Source organism: Muscardinus avellanarius (assembly GCF_963383645.1).
Source record: "Muscardinus avellanarius genome assembly, chromosome: 14".
Taxonomy (NCBI): domain Eukaryota; kingdom Metazoa; phylum Chordata; class Mammalia; order Rodentia; family Gliridae; genus Muscardinus; species Muscardinus avellanarius.
In genome coordinates, this window is record NC_137800.1 from 86,638,997 (window position 1) to 86,649,061 (window position 10,065).

Sequence of the window (10,065 nt, forward strand, 5' to 3'; positions counted from 1 at the left end):
GTCTTTGCAATTTATTCTTCAACTTCTTTATACCTTTGAGCTTACTTCAAAATAAAGATTTTTAATTGAATATGCATGAAATTAACCAAGCATTATGCAAAACCCAAAATCCATATAAACATCCCACTAAACATGATTGACTCTATTAAATTTCATCTAATATGAAAAGCAAGACATGAAATAAATCTCTTTTCAGCTTCTCATTTCTAGCACTCAATCCTTAAGGGATTTCTGCTGTTATAAAATCAGACAGTAATCATTCTTTGATTGACATTGTAGTTTTTATTAAAATTTTCTACATTACATATAATGAAAAGTTGAGGTTAGGACTTTTAATTTTCAGGGAAAACATTTAAATTATAATGAGTGAGTGTGTGTGTGTGTGTGTGTGTGTGTGTGTGTGTGTGTGTGCTGTGTTGCTGGGGATTGAACCCAGGGCATTCTAGCTCCAAGCTACACTCGCAGTCACTTGTCTTCACATTCCCAGTGTCTGGCTCAGCGCCTGGCATGGTAGGCACAGGCAACCCTCCATATCCTCAGTTGTATATCCAGGGATTCAACCAACCACAGATTAAAAATATCTGATTGAACATGGCAGTCCTTTTTCTTGTCATTATTGCCTGAACAATCCAGTATAATGGCTGTTTCCGTAGCATTTGCATGTGTTGGGTATTGTGGGCAATCTGGAGATGACTTAAAGCCTACAGGAAGATGTGCAGAGGTTATATGCCAAGACCAAGGTGCATGTGCATCTGTGCACTTTGCTATCTGCAGGGGTGGGGAAGGGGTCCTAGAATAAATATGCAGATACCAAGGGACAAATAAGTATGAATATTTATGACATGCATTTATCAGTAAGTAAGTAAACAAGAGAGAAGGAAGCCCGATTTCCTGTAATCCATGGGACAAGGCATTTTCAAATATGTTAACCTTTTTATGAGGGGTGTGTGTGTGTGTGTGTGTGTGTGTGTGTGTGTATTTTACATTGAAAGGTGTATGTTGGAAGAAGGGGGACAGATACAAGAATAAGGAAAATAAAGAGACTTGCAGGGAGCCTTGGGATAAGCAAGAGCAGGACAAAGTTTGAAGCTGGGTCCGGTGGTACCTATACTCCCAGTATTTGGTAGGCTGAGACAGGAAGATCACAGGTTTGAGGCCAGCTACAGCAACTTAGTGAGACTCTTGGCAACTAAACAAGACCTTGTTTCAAAATAATAAAAAAAAAGGACTGGGTGTATAGTTCAGAGGTATAATGCCCCTGGATTCAATCCTCACTAAAAAAAAATACACTAGAGGGATAAATGTGGGTAGGAGAGTCCTCACCTGGACCACACCACCCTTCCCCGCTCAGCAGAGAGCCCGTGAGTGCAGGACTCAGAATCTAGAGAAGACTGTAGCCTGGCGGAGAGGTGGATGGCAACTGTTTCCCCAAGACCGTGAGGACTGAAGGGCCTCGCTGTGCTGCACCTCCAGATAACACTAACACCCACCAGCCAGCCAGTGGCCACGAGGTCCTACAGTTATCTCTGGACTTCTACAGTAGACACAGTTGGGTAAATAAAACATTTACCCCTCGTGAGGTATCGACTCCCAGGCAGGGTTTTAGAGGTTGGTCAACTGCCCCTTCTGACCAGTTAAAGTGAGCCTCCCACCCTCTTAAAATCACCACAGATTGGGAGCAAAAAGTCCCCATTCCCAAAGTGACAGATGTGGACCTATCCTCCTCCCTCCTTTCCCATGTGACCTTCCCACCTGCCCCAAGGCCAGGGAGAGAACCCTCCTAGACTGACCGTCCCAACCTCTGACCATGGGAAGGACTTCTTCTTGGGGGTCTGACATGTTTGGCTCCTGTTGCAGGACCAGAGAGGATGCCCCTGTTCGGAGTCATCATAACTGTCTTCAGAGACAGAACATTCTTACCTTATTTGCCCTTTAACAAAGACAGAAACCAAACAAAGTGTGGAATCAGGCTGTGGGAATTTTGAAAGGAATAGGAGGCGGCAGAGAAGTCATAAACTTTCTGTCTTGCCCCAAGCTGATGGCATGGGCCTGATTAAGTCAATCCACCCACTGAATCTCTCTAGAGGAAAGCTTTCTTTCCCTCCTTCCTTCTCCTCCTCCTCCTCCTCCTCCTCCTCCTCCTCCTCCTCCTCCTCTTTTATTTTTGTGGTACTAGGGATTTAATCCAGGGACATTCTATGTCTCAGCTACACCCTGAGTTCAATCTCCAATATCAAAACAAGCAAACAAACAAAACCCCCAAACAAGCAACCAAACTTAATCCAAAAACTTACTTTGAATTCTTATTTACTGAGCGTTGGAGTTAAAGTTCAGCGAAGGAAGAATGGCATGTGAACAACACAGCAAACCCTCTCCCAATGCCATTGATACATCTGGGGAAAACTAAAACCTCATTTCAATACTCTGAGATCTAACCAATGGCATACAAGAAACTGAACTTTGGTTAGAGCAGTGGGAGTCTGTGTCTTTTTAGTCTAAGGCTGTTCCTACCAATGTTCCAGCTCCATGCCATGAAAACATTGTTAGCCAGGAAAGAAGGGTGGGGGAGGAGAAGATTGAGTTTCATTAATGGAAATACTACCATTGACTATGTGTAGACATGTGAATATACCATGTCAATCTGGGTACTTGGTATTGGGAGGAAGAAAAATGGGAAGGGGACACCAAGTACCGTGTGCATGTATGTCCTTGTCAACATGACTTTATAATGCACCAATAAAACAATACAAAATCCAGTTAGGCAGGGCAGCTTATAGGGATCAGGACCTCTGCTGAGGATGGGGCTGCTCTACTTGAAATAGAGAAAAATTCTCCAGATTTGGAGCATTATCAAATGAAGAATGATCCTACTGGCAAGCAATTAGGAAAGTCAGCATCATAGCTAATCTGAAGTTGCAGTCTTGTTTGGGGCAAGCAACAGACTGGCAAATCAGCCAGAAATTTATCAAGGCGCTCTAGGTAACAAATCTACCAAAGCTGGCCTTGAAAGACTTGTGGCTGGAATACCACGCACATGTGTGCACTGATGCACACATAGAGAGACCAAGTGTGCTACTTATTCTTGACCATAAGAACAGAAAGTCAAAGCCAATGCAAATTGGGTGTGGTGCGGCACACCTGTAATCCCAGTCTTGGGAGGCTGAGACAGAAGGATTGCAGGTTTGATGCCAGTCGCAGCAATTTAGCAAGACCCTCAGCAACTTACTGAGACTCTGTTTCAAAATAAAAATAAAACAAATAAGATAGGCTGTGGCTCATAGAGGTAGAATGCCCCCTGTGTTCAATCCCCACGACAAAAAATTAAACAATAAAAAAATAGAGAGAGAAGGAAGAGGAGAAGAGGAGGAGGAGGAGGAGGAGGAGGAGGAGGGGGAGGAGGAGGAAGAGGAGGGGGAGGAGGAGGAGGAGGGGGAGGAGAAGGGGGAGGAGGAGGAGGAGGAGGGGGAGGAGGGGAGGGGGAGGAGGAGGGGAGGGGGAGGAGGAAGAGGAGGGGGAGGAGGAGGAGGGGGAGGAGGAGGGGAGGGGGAGGAGGAGGAAGAGGAGGGGAGGAGGAGGAGGAGGGGGAGGAGGAGGAGGAGGAAGACAACCAAGTTGGGGGTGTCGCTCAGAGGTAGAAAACCTCTGGATTTAACCCCCAGCGCCCCAGTGAACTCCCGTCCCCCAATCCAATTCAGACACAAAGATCTATCAGCAGAGGGTGGGCTCTTACTGGCTCAAGCAGCACACTGTAAATTGGAACAGGAGACTGTAAATTTTAATTAAAATTAGCAGTTAAATTGAGCTTTGAAAGCATTTCCCAAGTCACATACACATCTATGAGGAATGGTAGAACCTTTTGTATAAGCAGAACCTCCAACCAATCACTGGCTGGCCAAAAATCTTTGCTCTCCCTATGCAAAAACAGAGAGCCAAACTCAAAACAAAACAAACAAACAGCTGGGCAGGGTATGATGGCACATCTCTGTAGTCCCAGTACTTGGGAGACTCCTTAGCAAGACCCTGTTTCAAGCCGGGTGTGGTGGCACACGCTTGTAATCCCCGCGCTTGGGAGGCTGAGACAGGAGCATCGCGCAGGTTCGAAGCCAGCCTCAGCTACTTAGCGAGGCTCTCAGCAACTTAGTGAGACTTTGTTTCCAAATAAAATATAAAATAGGTCTAGGAGTGTAGCCCGGAGGTAGAAGGCCCCTGGGTCCCATCCCCAGTAACACACACACACACACACACACACACAAAGACCCTGTTTCAAAACAACAACAAAAAAGAGTGCAGGGGGCATACTAGTTTAGAGGTAAGGGTGCCCAACTTATTAAATAAATAAATAAATACGTAAATAGATAAGTAAATGGCTATGTGAGTAACTTGGAGATAAAATGCCACTGGGTACAATTCGCAGCAGCAAAAGAGGAAAGATTAGAAGAGGAGAAGAGAGAAAAAAGAAAAGAAAGAGAAGAGAGAGAAGAAAGAAAGATGGAAAGCGAGCGGGTCGTTTGGGTCAATGCCTATACTACCCCGAAGCGCGCCGACCAACTAGGGAGCTCGGGCACGCACGTACGTACGCACGCACGCACTCAGCACGCACGCGCACGCCAGGGCTGCGCATGCGCAGGAAGATGGGGAACCGGAAGAGGCCCGGAAGGAGGCGGGTTCCGGGGCGGTAGGCGTCGGGTGTGGACGCGGCTGGCGCGGGGAGTCAGGACCGGACGCCGGGGAGCAGGTCCTCCTGTGCAGCCGCAGCCCGCGTCGTGCAGCCCGGGTGGCTCGACTTCCCCGGCGGGCCGGGGCCTCCGCGTCTGCACCTACCGAGGTCACCTGTGGCTCTGCAGAGACGCGGGCACCGACGCCGCTGCTGGTTAACCAAGCCGAGTTATCTGTGCCCTCTGCCAGCGCGGAGGGACGGCCTGTCGTGGCCAACATCACCCTGCCAGTGTTCACCCTGAAAGAGCGGTGCCTGCAGGTCGTTGGAAGCTTGGTCAAGCCCGAGGACTACCGGAGCCCAGCCCATTTGATTTTTTATTTTGAAATAGAAACTTGCTAAGTTGTTGAGGGTGGCCTGGCCTGGAGGTTGCAATCCTCCTGTCTCTGCCTCCCATGTGGTGGGATTACAGTCATCACACCCAGTTTAACGATTGTTTTAATTTTTTTGTGTGTTAAATTTAGTAAAAAAACAACTCAGAAAAGTGAAGGAAGCAGAAAGATCATTGTAGATGCCGTACGTAAATACAACACCGTTAACCCTTTGAAGCATTTGCTTTCAGTCTTTTATAAGGCATAGTTCGGTTGGTTGGTGTAGTATTTTGTTATGCTTTGTTTCTGGTGCTGAAGATGGAACCCAGGGCCTCCCACATACTATGGAAGGGCTCTACCACTGAGCCTCATCCTCGGCCCTGTTTGGTTGGTTTTGAAATAGTTAAGATCATACAGTATACAATTGTGTATCCTAATTTTTCATTTAACTTTATAATAATTATTTTCCATCTTGTTATAAACTTTTCATAAACAGTATAGTCTTTTATAATTAATGTTTGGGTATTTCTTGGCATCATTAGATCATTTTTTTTGGTGTGTGTATGTGGTATTAGGGAATGAATCCATGCACATTCTACCTCTGAAATACACTCCCAGCCTGTTGTATTTTTTTTTTTTTTAAACAGGGTCTCCCTAGGTTGATGAAAGTCTCATTATTTGCTGAGGCTGTGCCAGAACCTAGAATGAACCAGAATTATTCTTTCTCAGCCCATCACGTACTGGGATTTTGGTGTGCGCCAACCACGCCCAGCTAAGCTTTAGGTAATTTGGACACAATCGTGTGCTCCAAAATCAGAGTGAAGTAAGCAAAACTGCATAGTATCCCTCCTACCCTTTCAGTGTCTCCTAATCTCAGTGCCCGGCTTCAACAAATAAATTGGCCTTTATTTTTTTTGCCATATTGTGGTAGTATTCATTCAGTGACACTCCTCTTTACTGTTTTGTTGTTGAAATATTGGGTGGGGAAACAAATTTAGAGGTGGAGAGTTCTGTGTACTGATACACAAGATGGCTGGGTGTGGGCCAGATTGAGACAGGGTGGGGATTAAGAAAATCAGCTGGTGCTGTGGAAGTTAAATGTTGCTTTTATTTTATTAAACTTGCCTTTGTGTCAGACGTGAAAAACTTGTCTTTCTTGTTCTGCTTGTGGAAACATGCAGTTTGAACACCTTGTTTTTTGTGTTCTTCGAGGAGGTTGGAAACCTGTAACATGGATAATGCATATTTCTCATTTGGAATCTTATAACTCTTAAATGTATCATTCTTAAGACATGAGCATTTCCTATTTTGAGTGTTTTTTTTTTTTTTTTTGGCGGCATGGGGGATTGAATCCAGGGATATTCTACCTCTGAGCTACATCCTCAGCCTATTTTTTAGTCATCTTGAAAGAGGGTCTCAATAAGTTTCAAAGGCCTCGCTAAGTAGCCGAGGCTGGCTGTGAACCTACAATCTTCCTGTTTCAGCCTTCCAAATACCTGGGATGACAAATGTGCGCCACTACACCTGGCCTTACTGAAGGGTATTTCTGTTAATTCACTTTGGCATAATCATTTTTATTTTTGACAGGTGGCACTTAATTGTTCTCCTATATCTTTTCTCCGCATTTTTCTTCTCTCTCCTCTCCTTCTGGGACTCCCATTATGTGTGTGTTGGTATGCTTGATAACCCACAGGTCCTGTTTTTCATGAGTTTTGGTTTTCTGTTTTTGAATGTACTTTAAGTTATATAATCTACTCATCCACCTCTAAGTTTGCTATTCTTTCATATGCTAGTTCAAGTTGTCTGCTGAGCCTCTGGCAAAATTTTTGAGACAGCGTCTCGCCAAATTGTCCATTTCTAGTGCAAGTGGTCTCGAACTTGCCTTCCTTTGGCTCAGACTCTCAAGTAGCTAGGATTACAGGTGTGCATCACTGCATCTGGCCCTGGCGAAATTTTAAAATTGCAGGTTTGCAGCCAGCCTCAGTTACTTAGTGAGGCCCTCCATAATTTAGTAAGACTCTCTTTCAAAATAATAAAGCCGGGTGTGGTGGCACATGCTTGTAACCCTTTTTTTGTACTGCAGATTTGATCCAGGGGCACTACCTCCAAGTCACACTCCCATCCCTTTTTATTTTTTAATTAGAAACAGTCTTGCTGAGTATAACATTGAGTCTTGTGCACAGAGAATGTTTTCAACATCTAAAATTTCTAGGAACTTAAAAAAAGAGTTCCTCTTCTCAGACTGCCCAGCTCCAGCATGGTAGCCATGGTGATCAGATAAAAAAAAAATAGGGCTGGTAAGCTCAGAGTTAGAACTTAGAACACACACACACACACACACACACACACACACACACACACACAAGAAATAAGGTAAATAAATGGAGTAAAAGAACAAATTAGAAGTGCAAAATGTTGATTAGGAGGGTAGTTGATGAAGGAATAAGAAATAGTTATCAGCCAGATGTGGTGGCACATGCTTATAATTCCAGTTCTTGGGAGGCTGAGACAGGAGGATCGCGCAGGTTCAAAGCCAGCCTCAGTTACTTAGTGAGGCTCTCAGCAACTTAGTGAGACCCTGTTTCCAAAAAATATATAAAAAATAGGTCTGGGATTGTAGTCTGGAGGTAGCCCCTGGATTCCATCCCCAGCACCACACACACACACACACACACACACACACACACACACACACACAGAGAGAGAGAGAGAGAGAAAGAGAGAGAGAGAGAGAGAAATAGTTATCTGTTATTTAAGGTTACATATAAAGAATTGAATATTATAAAGCAGACAAAGGCTTGTTGCTATTAGCAGGCATGGGGTTTCTTTAGGGGTGATGAAATGTTCCAGAAGTAGCTAGTGTTGAGTACATCATAATTGGTGAATAGACTCAAAGACACTAAGTTATACATCTTAAAAAGGCAAATTTTATGGCACCTGAACTATATCTAAAAATAAAAGATAAAAGGGTAATTAATTAAAAATTAAAAGCCAGAGCTGGGTATGATGGCGAATGCTTGTAATCCCTGCACTTGGGAGGCGGAGACAGGAGCATCATGCAGGTTCAAAGCCAGCCTTGCTGGCTTAAGAGACCCTGTTTCCAAATAAAAATATAAAAATAGGTCAGAGAGTGTAGCCCGGAAGTAGAAGGGTTTCCAGGAACCCCAGTACCACCAAAAAAAAAAAAAAAAAAAAAAAAAAAAATTAAAAGCCAGGCATGGTGGTGGGCTGTAGTGCCAGCACTTGGGAGGCTGAGGTGGGAGGATCGCTTGAGCCCAGGAATTGGGGACCAGATTGGACAACAAAGCCAGACTCCATCTCACAAGACAAATAAGTGAAAATTCAGACTGGTGGTTCGATCCATCCTGGGGAGTGGGAAACTCATGAACTTCCAAGACACTTCAAATGTTTATTCCACTCCTTATCCTGGTTGGGAGGCGCACCAGGAATTGATCCTGTCATTTAAAAAAGTTATTTTGTGATGCTAAGGATTGAAGCCAAGGGCACGCCTACAGCTATATTTTATTTCTTTTAGAAATAAAGTCTTACTAAGTTGCCAATAGCCTCGCTAAATTGGTGAGGCTGACTCTGAGCTGCCATCCTCCTCTCTCATCTTCCCAAATACTGGGATTACAGACATGTACTAGCTGACCCTGTCTTTTTTTCTTTTTTTTAACAGTAGAGATTTGCTTTACTCACACTTTTGTTAGAATATACAGTGATATTTTAAGTGTTAAAGAAAAACGTCTTGTAAAGGAGAAAAGAACAATAAGAGGAAGTGGAAGAGACAAGAGGAAAGGTCTGGCAGAAAGGGAGATGAAGCTGGGTCCATGGTGCTGGTGGCTCAGCACCAACAGAACCAGATCAGACACTCAGCACTGCCCGGGCAACGGTACCTAAGAGACCAGGATGAGGCCAAGAAGCACAACCAAGATGAGCACACTGGCAGCGGCCATCTGGATCTCACTGTAGGTGGTGTCCCCACAGGAGAGTTTCATTAGAGAAGGGACTTCACATAGAAAATCTGGGAACAGAAGGGCAGGCAGAGGGTGGGTGGCATCTGGACCACGGACTCCACCAACCCAATGGTCCAGGCCACCGCTGCCAGCTGGTGGCACAGGCGCGGGTGGACGATGGCGGCGTAGTGGAGCGGCTGGCAGATGGCCACATAGCGGTCGAAGGCCATCACTGCCAGGAGGATGCACTCCATGGTCCCCAGGGCCAGCAAGACGAAGAGCTGGGCAAAGCAGCCGAGGAAGCTGATGGTCTTTCCGGGGCCCCAGAGGTGGACCAGCATCTGAGGGACACAACTCGTGGTGAAGCAGAGATCCAGGAAGGAGAGGTTGGAGAGGAAGAAGTACATGGGGGTGTGGAGCCGGGGGTCCAGCACGGACAGCAGGATGATGAGCGTGTTGCCCACCAGTGTCAGGAGGTAGGAAGTCAAGATGACAGGGAAGAGGATGTGCTCCAGCCGGGGGTGTTCAGAGAAGCCCAGCAGCAGGAAGCCTGCGGGGGCGCTGTGGTTGATCATGGCTGCCCTGTCCAAGAAGGAGGTTGAGCTTGTCAGACTGCGTGCCCAGCCTGTTTCTTTTTTTTTTTTAATAAATTTTTATTGGTGCATTGTAGTCATATATCTTAATGGCATAAAAAAAACTTGTGGAGATATATACATGCACACATCACCCAACCAACCTCTACCCAATCCCTAGCCCTTCCCTCCTCCTCCCTCCTTCCCATGCTTGGTTTCCTGATTAACTTTGATAAGTTTTTTTTCTTCCATATATGGTCAAGTTATTTTTGACATGGTTTCCAAGAACATTTGGTGAAGGAAATAATAATCTTTTCACTAAATATTGTTGAAAAATAATAACTACATGAAAAAGAATAAATTGGGCCCTTACCTAACACCATATACAAATATTAACTCAAAATAGATAAAAGATCTAAATGTAAATCTTAAGACTATAAACTTTTAGAAGGAAACCAGGGTCATAAAGCTTCACAACATTGAAATTGGCAGTGATTTCTTGGATATGATTC

General features: G+C 44.9%; 1 pseudogene across 1 annotated transcript; it reads right to left on the reverse strand.

Annotated features, from left to right (window-relative positions):
- Nucleotides 1-8,889: 8,889 nt before the first annotated feature.
- On the reverse strand, nucleotides 8,890-9,830 carry LOC308273258 (olfactory receptor 2H1-like; annotated as a pseudogene). The gene has a single exon. The product of its transcript is annotated as an olfactory receptor 2H1-like (transcript).
- Between the last annotated feature and the right edge of the window lie 235 nt (nucleotides 9,831-10,065).